Genomic DNA, 12,091 nt, shown 5'->3' with positions numbered 1-12,091 from the left:
CGCACACAGCACACGGGCGCCTCTTGCGTTCCGCCTCCATAGAAACGCGGCCGCCGCGGTCGGGTTCGAACCCGGGTACTCCGGCTCGGTACACGGGCCCCTTACCTCTGAGCCACCGCGGCGGGGCCCGAGTGTGCGCCCGCTTCTGCCGTTTCGTTCGTTAGAGAGACCCTCCCCCCCGTGGGGGTGTCCGTGAGCGGAATGTGCCCCCGCTGTTTGTCCTCCATTGCAAGGGAAGTTCTTTTGAGAACCGCAGTAAATCACCCTCCCTTGCGTTCTTCCCGCTTCGACCTCGCGTCCTCATTGGGTCACTCCGAGTGACAAATGGGGGGGCGTTGTTTCGGCGAGAGGCGCTGAGCGGGAAATGAACGGCGAGATCGCCACCGACTCGGGGCAGCAGAAAGGTGCGTACAGTTTCGCTCCCGGGTGCCTCGGCCTTTGCCAGGGGCCCAAGAGCGCGGGTGCTTTAACGTGCGCACCTAGTATGTATGCTTGAGTCCAGGCCCGAACCTCCGGAGTCGTGTAGCCCGCCTGTGCGGCGCCGACGGGCTCTGGATTCGGGAGGGCCTGATTTGGCTGCGTCTCCATGATCGCCGGCCATTGCCGGTGAATGCGCGCGATGAGCCATCGACGTGCGACCTGCGTCGTCAAGATGTGCTCCGCGTATACCCCATCCTCCCTCGTGTTGCGTTGCGCCCTATTTTACCCTTTGGTTGGCCGCGTGGCATGCGATCGCCCTTAGGTGTGCCGTCACTCGGGTATGTAGTGTTTGCTTTGTACGCGCGGCTCCGCGGGCCCGCTTTCCGGTGCTGACAAGCCCACAACCTATTGCAAACTAGTATGACAGGAAGAGTCGGGCTTTACGTCTCTGCTGTGTTCGCCCTTCACTGCTAACAAGCTGTGTGGGTCAATTGTGCATCTTCAGAACAAAGAAAATTCACCGATTAGGCAAGAAAGAACCGCTGGGGAACGTACCCGACGTATTTTCTCAACAGGAGCAAAACTTCTTTTAGCCATTAATTAATGGCAGTTGTTTGTTGTTTCTTGTCGATAGCGAAGTGATTTCTAACAGTGGTTTCTCCTTCGTACAGCGGGAGGGCGCCTTACGGCTCAAGCGATCGTCGGCGACCTCACCGAAGAACAAATGAAGACGCTACCGTCGTCCGCAAGGCAGTCAACTGCCAACTGTCGGGTGAGTGTCTAAGTTCGTGGTTAGGCTTCCGGCATCCTCTTTCTGCACATGCGCGTGTTGTCCTAGAACCTCGCGGCAATTTTCTTGCTCATAGTTCTATAACAATTTTGAAATCTAGTACTCAACAGTGAAAAATGTTTGCTCTTAGTACTATTAATTATAGAGAGCATAATTAGTAATTTATATAAAGCCATGAATATAACTCAAATTATTGACTGTATCTGCGCATATCATGCATTTTTTATATGCTGAACTTTTATTAATTTTAAGATACATTATTTAGCGTCTTTAGAATGTTCTTCTTCAAGTCCCTATGGAATAAAATATCGGTTTGGAATGGAACCTACAAATGACGATGGCCCTTATTTGTTTGACATGGTTGTTGTACGTATGTCTAGATGCCCCCTGCAGAAGCTGTCAGTGATTTGAGTGTTTCCCTTCGACGCAGTCCTCCTGGCGTCTTCAGTCGGCTTATTTGTCCTGAACTGAGAGCTGAGCGCTGGAATGCCCGCTCAGCTGGCTGTAACGGGGTGAGTGAGTGGCTGCCGATATTTTTGTTGACAGCGGGAACTTTTGTAGGTTTATGGCATACCAAAATTGTTTGGAGTAGAGTGCTCTCAATTCAGGGCTCAAAATGTGACTTTGCTCTTTAGAAGGACTGCATTGCACTGAACGATATTATTTCTACGAAGAAAGTATTTAAAAAGATAAAACGCTCATGTAAGAACCAATGCCCTAGTTTGAGCCCTGTCTTTCTATAGCCTGCTTACGTGAGCTCGATTTGAAAATTTCATGTCCACACCAGAAACCGAGCGGTTACGTTCTAGAGTGATCGTCGCCTGTGTCCACTGGGTGTGCACTAGATATGCCCACGCGGCGACGGCAGTGAGCTTGCTATTCCCTCCAGCGTAGTCTGCGCTCAAGCAGAGCTTGCACTCCATGAGAAATAGCAGTTTAAGACCTAACATTACAATAAAAACGAAAATATTGCCTTTGATATAAAGGAGTAACGCCAACAGACATATCTTGCAGAGGAAGGAAAGGGGGGGGGCAGGATGCGCACTGCTTGCGGCAGCTCCTTTCGATATATCCACATTGTGGACGCTTGCGTAATGCCAGCCCCGCCGATTATTGAAAATGATTGCAGTAAAATTACCAGGCTGCTGTCCTTTATCACAAGGTCGAAACAATGCGGCAGTCTGCAGTTTCCCAGCACGATACGTAGTTTCGACATCCGTGACGAATTTTTATTAAGCGACTAAGAAAAAATTGTGATGTAGTGTAGTCCGAATTCGCTGCTTAGTTAACTCTAAATTTGGTTCATGCCGAAGTATGGCTAACTGTTCGCATAGATTGGGTATACCATTTCCCACTTGGGGAATTATGCACGTCTCGATGGCTTCGTAGACCCACGCGTATGCTCACGTTGGCGCTGCACATTGTACCCAGTGCAGGTGCCAGGCCAGCATCTGTCTCTCCGCAGGTTTAGATGGTGGAGTCATTAACGCCCTGCGCGACTCCAGGATGATGTCTGGAAAGGCTGTGTCTTTGTATGAGCCAAGGACAGAGGGATAAAAAGAACATAAACTCAGTATACTTGAAACGAATCGTATCTCCTCCTAACTGTCGTTTGGTCAAAAAACCTCACACAAAAATGAAACCACTCCAAAGCATGATTTCTTGGCAGCCTTAACATGCAGCACAGACTGCACGGCGTCTTCTGGAACTTCCTGGTCTACTCGTACAACCCAACGCTCAGCGTGAGAGCGCCTCTAATAAAAACAAAAGCTGTATGTACGTTTTGTCACACATGTATCTCTAGATGAAGATATTATTCAGAGATTTTGACAATATATGAGATTGTACGACATGTGATATATGCATATTTTATGATTACGCTACACTCTAAAACACGAACAGAGTAAAAAAGAACGAAGCTGTCCTCTAGCACTCTTCCTTTAAGGGATAGGGCATGTTTGTCTAGCCTTGAGGTAGATTTTCACCACTAAAAATATGGTTGGCAAAGGAAGCTAATCCCCTCTTCAAGACATTCTAGGTTCTAGCATTTCGTAATCTGCTCGATCGCGGCCGCGCCTGTCGAATTTCGATGGAGCGAAAAGCTAGATGCCCGTGAAGTGTGCGATGTCAGTGCACGCTAAAGAACCCCAGGTGGTCGAAATTTCCGGAGCCCTTCACTACGGCGTCCCTCATAGCCTGAGTCGCTTTGGGATGTTAAACCCCATAAACCAACCAATTTTTTAACTGAGGTTTCAATGCCCTCTATTCGCTAACCTCAGGACCTCCAGCGCCAGGTCCAAAACTCCTCCTCCCATTGCTAATTTCATCAAGTTCGTATACTTTGTAGTGGGAATGTACCGCCATTGCCCAACGTAGGCACTGCGCATATATAAAATCGAAATCTACTACGGAACTTGGTCAGCCTACCGTGCCCCTAAAATAGAGTACGCTAGAGAGCACCTTACCACCTTTAAACACCCATGCAGGCTTATTCCTGTTTAGGGTGCAGTACGAGGTTATTGCATCCTATAGATATTTTCAGCGCCGCGCGAGCTTCCAGGCAGCGGTGACGTTACGATAGTCACGAAAGCATCTTATATGGGCGTCTTTGGTGCTACCTGACCGCGATTGGCAACCTGTTAACCCTCGACGCAGGTAGCAGGCAGGGGCCGTGACCGTGGCGACTGGACCCCTTGTGCCGAAGCAGATTGGATTGGAAAACGTTTATTGTCAGCACTGAGCCCTAGTGGGCATTATACTAGGTGGCTTCGAGCCCATGGCTCTTGGCGACCTTGTGAGCCCACTCAGTGGCCCGGACTTGAGTCAACGGGTCTGAGCTGGCCAGTAAAGCCTCCCACCGCTCTCGAGAAGGGACTGGTAGTAGGTCCGCCGGTGGCGGCGCCTTTCTGCAGCTCCATAAAATGTGGTCATATCCGGCTATCTCGCCGCATTGTTTGCAAGTAGCGTTGTATTGTGTTGGATACATGTGTGCTAGTCTCGACGGGCTAAAGAAGGCTCGCGTCTGGAGCCAACGCCACGTTACCTCCTGGCTTTTGTCGAGCTTTTTGTCTGGTGGCGGATAGATCCTCCTTTCCATGTTAAACTGATTGGTGTATTCGTGAAATTATATGAATGCATCTCTCGTGAAATTTGGGGACTCAACCCGGCTCACTGCTCGGCTGACATAACCTCGAGCTATACTGTGAGCCAACTCGTTTCCCCTGTTCCCCGAGTGTGCCGGCACCCATATTAGTTCCACCTCTCTTTGGTCCCAGTCTTTATCTCTTAGGATTCGTTCTGCCTCCTGGGAGGTCATACCCCACGCAAAATTGTTGATAGCCACCTTGGAGTCGCTAATTATGGTGACTGCTTTGGTGCTGGCCATTGCCATGGCGATAGCCGCCTCCTCCGCTGTCCCTGAGTTTTTTGTTTTGACCGAACCGGCTGTTAATGTTTCACCCGAGTCGTTCACGGCCACGACCACAAAGGAGTCGCCTCCTTCGTATTCCGCCGGTCATTCATGAGTGCATCCTCCTCAGGCACGTCTCTCTGCAGCCTTAGCCGCGTTTCAATTCATTCATTTTGCTTTAAGCCCCCTTCAGCTGTCTTTCTCATCAGCCTAATCTTTCATCATCATCATCAGCAGCAGCAGCAGCATCCTAACTACGCCCACTGCAGGGCAAAGGCCTCTCCGATATCTCTCCAATTAACCCTGTCCTTTGGCAGCTGCACCCACCGTATTTCCGCAAACTGCTTAATCTCATCCGCCCGCCTAACTTTCTGCGGACCCCTACTCCGCATTCCTCCTCTTGGAATCCACTCCGTTACCCTTGGAAAGCATAACCTTTACAGAAGTTTAAAGATATACATGTATTTATGTGCGGTGTATGAAATCGACACTAAAGTGTGCATTTAGCGGCTTGTTCTGTGCGACCGCCTCAACGTGTGCACCATGTGTTAGAAATTGATTGAATTTGAATGTTTATTTTCATAACGATAGCTCTACTCGATGCACCAACCGCGCTCAACACCGCGGAACCTGTCCGCTATCATAAATTGAGCTTCAGCCTTAGACAAGCACAAAATGTGCTTAGGTAGTAGAAAAAATAGGCAGACGAATGGGAGCCGAATCCGTGAAGGCGCGAGGCCTGTACGCTATCGCCACAGCCGAACACGCCTCATGCTGTTTTTGCTGTTGCCGTGGTGGCATGCCTCATGTTAAACTGCACCACACTGCTACGCTATGCATTGCGGTGAGTCTTCCTCATCCATTTCCATCTGCTCTCTCCGTCCGCACCACCCGCTCATCGTCATCTAGCACAGACCCGTCCTTTCGAACTGATTCCCCGGCCCAAATTAGACCCACCCTCCAAATTTGGCCCTCCCCGATTACGACCAAAGTCGATGTCCAGCGTGTCCGACACGATGGCAATCTCCGAATTCGGCCCGAGTTGTTTCCAAAATTTGGGCCGGGTCACCGCCAAAATTTTACCTTCAGCATCTAGAATAGATGGTCAGTTTATCCAATATTGGCGCGTTTCACTGAGAAGACTAGAAGACCAAGTGCGCTGAGGTGGCGCTCCTTTGTGTTCCTTCTCACGTTCTCGTCGCATGCTTTTGCGGGCTCGTTATGTCTCCTGTACCAAGCGCTGAAGCCCCAATCGAATGCCCTATGCCGTTGCTTCCAGCAGTTTCATTTTGGCAGGCAGCCTCCAAAGTCAGCGCGTTAATGTAATAAAAACTTCCCATTTACCCGTATTAGCCCTTTAGCTTTCGAATATGGCGTACTGTTCAAATATGGCGTACTGTGCCATGCTTCACTGTGCTTTAGGTTTATACACGCCATCCCACAATGCATTTTGTAAACTTATCACAGCACCTAATTTTCCTCCTCTATCCCATTGAACTACTTTCTACTAGTATCCACTTTGATACTTTCGTAGTGGATACTATTCAAAGTGAATACTAATCGAAAGCCCCTCCTTTCCGTTTCGCACAGAAAGCCGATCAACCATGATTTACGTTAAACAAATGGATAATGATTGAGCGCACAGTCTAGAGTCAGTTGGCGTGGAATGGTCCCATTCTCACTGCTGCGCGCCTAAAATGCGTTGCCTTCCCTCACTGTTATCGGCAGCCTATACATGCCGTTCTCACTTCGTCTCTCCATGTTAGGCCTCTAACCTAGAGCGCCTGTTCTATCGCTAGATATATTCCTCCGCAACATACTTCGCAATTTCTCTCCCTTCCTTCTCCAGCTCGGGCTGTGTGTCCTCCTTGGAAGCCAAAGCTGGGCTGGATCGCCTTCTCTCCGGCAACAGCAGGAGGTGACAGCGCGAGGCAGTGCATCAGTGGCAGGGAGCGGGGACCACTTCGCGCAAGCCAAGAGGAAACCTGCGTCGATTCAAAGGCGGAGGCATCTAAGGTGAGGACAAAACCGCTTCAGTGTTCCTCACGCAGTGTGCTGTAGCGAACTCTCACTGTGACTACCGGAGACACAATGATGATGCGGATGAGAACGTTCCTGTGCGCTGCCTGCGTCCAATGACGTGAATCCACGCAAGAAGGAAATAGCTCTTCTCTGCGCCCTGGAGACATCCTTTCCGATATCAACCTCCGAGAGCTGGATTGGCCTTGCATCACCCCTCGCCCCAAGCTCACCCCACAGGTCGAGGAAAAGGACCCAATTAAACATAGCTTCTTTCCCAGAACTGTATCGAATGGAATCCCTTGCCTCCTCATATTTTCCCGACATTGAGCATCACCTTCTCATTTCATGAGTTTTTATGATGCCCGTGTACTTGATTGTTGTTTTTGTTTTTCTCTGGCAACATTACCTGCCCATGGTCGCCATTTCTTGTAAAATGTTTCAACGTTGGTTTAAATCTTGGTAGCATTTGTTGGTTTTGAAGAGCTTCAGTAACCCTCTCGCAACATCAAATGCAGTCCTAAATTAGTATAGTCCAGAAGAGCTGGCACGCACCTGCGAAATTTCGCACATTCTTTTACCGGGTGCAACATGCTCCGCACTACACACTGACCAGCGCACCGCAACGCTCGATATGTGGGGACACCTCTAGACAGCGAAGAAATGCAGCTTTTTTTCTTTTCTTGTTCCTAGACTTTTTGTCGCCACCTGTAACGCTGCAGTGGTCGCTGAATGAAATCTGCATGTCTGCCTTTGTACAGCAGAAGCAGGCGCAGTCTCGGCTGATGGGACCATCGGTGCAGAAGCAGATGAGTTGTGCAGACGGGGTGGGCCGGGCAGTCGTCACGTGGGTGCAGCCCTGAAAAGGCGGTCGTTTCTCGGCGCAATGGCGATGGTCCGAAACAAAGACAAAGAGGTGAGGAGAAAAGGGAAGGGTTGACTCTGTCCAGACGGTCGGGTCACTCACTTGGCCAACTGTCGTTATCATTGAAGAATGCTTGGCATGCAGCTATTGTCTTAACATACCTGGAAGTGAATTTTGTCAGCAATATTGTTGTAAAGAGAATTCCGCAACGTAGGCAATGGACATCCGTTCCTGTCACATCGAGCTCTCACGGTCACGTGACCAGCGCGGGGGTCACGACCGTGCATGCGCATTGGTATCGTAGTGGTAGCGAAGGTGGCCACAAAGTGTGTAGGTCATAAACTTTTACTTCCGGCCGCAGGTGCTAACAAACGACAGCATCGCGTAGCATAGCGTAAACATTTCGTGATTTATACATCGGGCAAATCTTTTTGTGCGGTTTGGACGCCAAGGAGGACATCTGTCAGGAACAGCGTCCAATAAATACACGAATAAATAATTCAATTGACTCGCGAACCAGAAGCCGCCACGGCATACTGTCCTCGGCTTTCGCCTCTCAATACTTTAGTTGTCATAGTGTCCTCGCAATTTTTTTTCCATGCCTGGGCGTCGGCTCAAAACCGGTCGTTCAAGGAAAATCAAGGCTAACAGCGCTACTTGCGGGGATGTAGCAAATGCTCGACTATGTGGCTCAAAAGCAGACCATGTGTCCCGAGAACATTTGACCGGCCCATTATCCGTGCCCGCAGGTGGCAGCGCCTGTTCCCGATCTGGGTACTGGATTGCTACTAATAAGATGACAAAAAAGTTCTAGCGATATTTCCAACTAAATAATTTCTTCTAAATATTTCTTCTTCTAGAGTATAGATGCATTTTCGTAAACAGCGACAAAAATTCATTGGTTTACATGGATGCTTTTCGCAGTAGCATCGGCGTTCTGGATGTGCGCCCTGTACGAAGCGGGACTCGTCACTACGGTCGCCTTGTCCGTACTGAACTCGGGGTAAGTTTGATTACTACTTCGTTGAACTTCCAAAGCTTTTTTCTTTGCCTTCCCGTTAATGTGCCTTCGAAATGTCATCATCATCATCATCATCATCAGCCTGACTACACCCACTGCAGGGCAAAGGCCTCTCCCATGTCTCTCCAATTAACCCTGTCCTCTGTCAGTTGCCGCCACTGTATCCCTGCAAACTTCTTAATCTCATCCGCCCACCTAACTTTCTGCCGTCCCCTGCTACGTTTGCTTTCTCTTGGAATCCACTCCGTTACCCTTAAGGACCAGCGGTTATCTTGCCTTCTCATTACATGCCCTGCCCAAGCCCATTTCTTCCTCTTGATTTCAACTAAGATGTCATTAACCCGCGTTTGTTCCCTCACCCACTCCGCCCTCTTCCGATCTCTTAACGCTACACCTATCATTTTCCTTTCCATAGCTCGCTGCGTTGTTCTTAACTTAAGCTTAACCCTCTTTGTTAGCCTCCACGTTTCTGCCCCATAGGTGAGAACCGGTAGGATACAGCTGTTGTATACTTTTCTCTTCAGGGATATTGGTAAGCTACCATTCATGATCTGAGAGAACCTACCATATGCGCTCCACCCCATTCGTATTCTTCTAGTTATTTCCCTCTCATGATCCGGATCTGCGGTCACTACCTGCCCTAAGTAGACATATTCTCTTACTACTTCCAGCACCTCGCTACCAATTGCGAACTGCTGTTCCCTTGCTAGGCTGTTGAACATTACTTTGGTTTTCTGCATGTTAATTTTTAGCCCCACCGTTCTGCTCTGCCTGTCTAACTGATTGATCATGCTTTGCAGTTCTTGTCCTGAGTGGCTTAGCAAGGCAATGTCATCAGCGAATCGCAAATTACTCAGGTTTTCTCCATTAACTCTTATCCCCAACTGTTCCCATTCCAGTCCCCGGAATACCTCCTGTAAGCAGGCAGTGAAGAGCATTGGCGAGATCGTGTCTCCCTGCCTGACCCCTTTCCGTATTGGAATTTTATTGCTGACTTTATGGAGAACTATATTAGCTGTGCAGTCGTTATAAATATCTTCCAATATTTTCACATAACACTCTTCTACACCCTGATTCCGCAATGCCTGCATGACAGCTGAGGTTTCTACCGAGTCAAATGCTTTCTCGTAATCAATGAAGGCTATATATAAGGGTTGGTTATATTCTGCGCATTTCTCTATCACCTGATTGATAGTGTGAATGTGGTCTATTGTCGAGTATCCTTTACGAAAGCCTGCCTGATCATTTGGTTGACTAAAGTCCAAGGTTGTCCTGACTCTATTAGCGATTACCTTAGTAAATACCTTGTAGGCAACGGACAATAAGCTGATTGGTCTGTAATTCTTCAAGTCCTTCACATCTCCTTTCTTATGAATTAAGATAATGTTAGCGTTCTTCCAAGCTTCTGGTACTCTCGAGGTCACAAGGCATTGCGAATAGAGGGTGGCTAGTTTTTGTAGCACAATCTCTCCTCCGTCCTTCAACAAATCTGCTGTTACCTGATCCTCACCAGCTGCTTTCCCTCTTTGCATTGCTCCTAAGGCTTTCTTTACTTCCTCCTTCGTTACTGGCAGGATGTCCCATTGCTGTGCTTGACTGCCTCCCTCAGTAACTTGATGATTACATTCGCTACTGTATAGATTTGTGTAGAACTCTTCGGCTAATTCAACTATCTTATCCATATTGCTGATGACATTGCCCTGTTTGTCTTTTAGCGCATACATCTGGTTTTTACCTATGCCCAGTTTTCTCCTCACTGATTTTAGGCTACCGCCGTTCCTTAGAGCATGCTCAATTTTCTCCATGTTAAACTTTCTTATGTCGGCTACCTTGCGCTTATTTATTAACTTCGATAGTTCTGCTAGTTCTATCCTGTCTGTGGAGTTAGACGTCCTCATGCTTTGGCGTTTCTTAATCAGATCTTTGGTCTCCTGAGATAGCTTGCTGGTATCCTGTCGAACCATCCTACCACCTACTTCTGCGACGCACTCTGTAACGATAGCTGTAAGATTATCATTCATTGTTTCAACACTGCGGTCGTCTTCATCAGTTAAAGCGGAAAATCTGTTTTGCAGCGACATTCTGAATTCCTCTACCTTCCCTCTTAATGCTAACTCGTTAATAGCCTTTCGCTTCACCAGTTTCCTCCGTTTCCTCTTCAAATCTAAGCTAACACGAGACCTTACCATTCTGTGGTCGCTACAACGGACCTTACCGAGGACCTCCACATCCTCTACGATGCCAGGGTGTGCGCGCAATATGAAATCTATTTCATTTTTAGTCTCACCATTGGGGCTCTTCCAAGTACACTTCCTGTTTGCTCGTTTGCGGAAGAAGGTATTCATAATCCGTAAATTATTTCTATCTGCGAACTCTACTAATAACTCTCCCCTACTGTTCCTAGAACCTATGCCATAGTCACCTACCGCCTTGTCTCCAGCCTGCTTTTTACCTATATTTGCATTAAAGTCGCCCATCAGTACAGTGTACTGTGATTTTACTTTGGTCATTGCCGATTCCACATCCTCATAGAAGCTTTCAACTATCTGTCAACGAAATGTATGTTGACAATATACGAAGTCTTAAAAGAAAACTATTAACGGCAAGCGAAGGCTGAATTCTGCTGTGTTCTGCTGCGTATGAAAAGGACCTTTTTGCTCCGTAGCTTCCGCTTCAGTGCCAGTGAGCTTGATAAACTGACCTTTATAGGGAACAGTCCTCCGCCACCATCTGTTGATAAATCTTTACCACTGTTGTGGGCACAAAACAGTTTTGGTTTCGTTCGTGCTGAGATTGGCGGGGAGATTTAGCGTTTCGCCTCATTCGTCGGCAGCAAAACGTCACAAAAATGACCCACCGTCATTTTGTGCCCGTGGAAATGATAGCGGCAATTGGGTACTTCATTTGAAAATTTCTCATCATCCCAGTAACCTTTTTTGCGTACAAGAAGAATGTTTCTAGTATTCCCGTACAACCATGTAAGATGTTTAAGCTCCTTGCTTGTGTTGATACTCACTTGTGTGTTCCTTTTCTGGAGCAGTGAGACGACCTAGCCTACCTGGAACCGTAGCGTCAGCTCAAGCTCGTACCGTGGTTCCGAGCCCCAGCTGAGGGCAATGGAATCCTGGATAAAGAAGTGCCAACCACTACTACCCCCACCAACGTCTTCTTAACCCGCAACCCGTAATCCCAATTTCTGTCAGTAAAGTTTGTCAGTCAATCAATTGTCCACTCACCTATTTCTTTCCGTTCCTACTATTGATCATGATAGAAAGTGATCAATTTGATGTCCGCATGATAGCGGACATGACTTAATCAGCAGTCTAGTCTTATGACACATTATATAGTTCGACTAGAGCATGCAGATATTTTAACCACCGGCCACTTGAATCGCTGACGCCTGGCTCTCCTGTAAACACTACCCGTAATCCTAATTTCTGTCCGCAAAGTTTATCAATCATTCAATTGTCCACTCGCCTACTTATTTTCCTCCCTATATATTGATAACAGAATGTGATCAATTTGGTGTTTTACATAGCGGACATGACTTGGCAGCTAAACCTGAGG

General features: G+C 48.0%; 1 long non-coding RNA gene across 1 annotated transcript; it reads left to right on the top strand.

Annotated features, from left to right (window-relative positions):
• The first annotated feature begins 1,621 nt into the window (after positions 1–1,621).
• Positions 1,622–11,748, top strand: LOC149348650 (uncharacterized). The gene is made up of 5 exons (XR_016292791.1): positions 1,622–1,722; positions 6,469–6,635; positions 7,400–7,554; positions 8,428–8,506; positions 11,565–11,748. It is a non-coding gene; the product is annotated as an uncharacterized LOC149348650 (long non-coding RNA).
• Positions 11,749–12,091: the final 343 nt, after the last annotated feature.

The sequence above is a fragment of the Amblyomma mixtum genome, chromosome 4, assembly GCF_055824585.1.
Source record: "Amblyomma mixtum isolate Tamu chromosome 4, ASM5582458v1, whole genome shotgun sequence".
Taxonomy (NCBI): domain Eukaryota; kingdom Metazoa; phylum Arthropoda; class Arachnida; order Ixodida; family Ixodidae; genus Amblyomma; species Amblyomma mixtum.
This window is presented reverse-complemented; position numbering and strand designations above follow the sequence as displayed.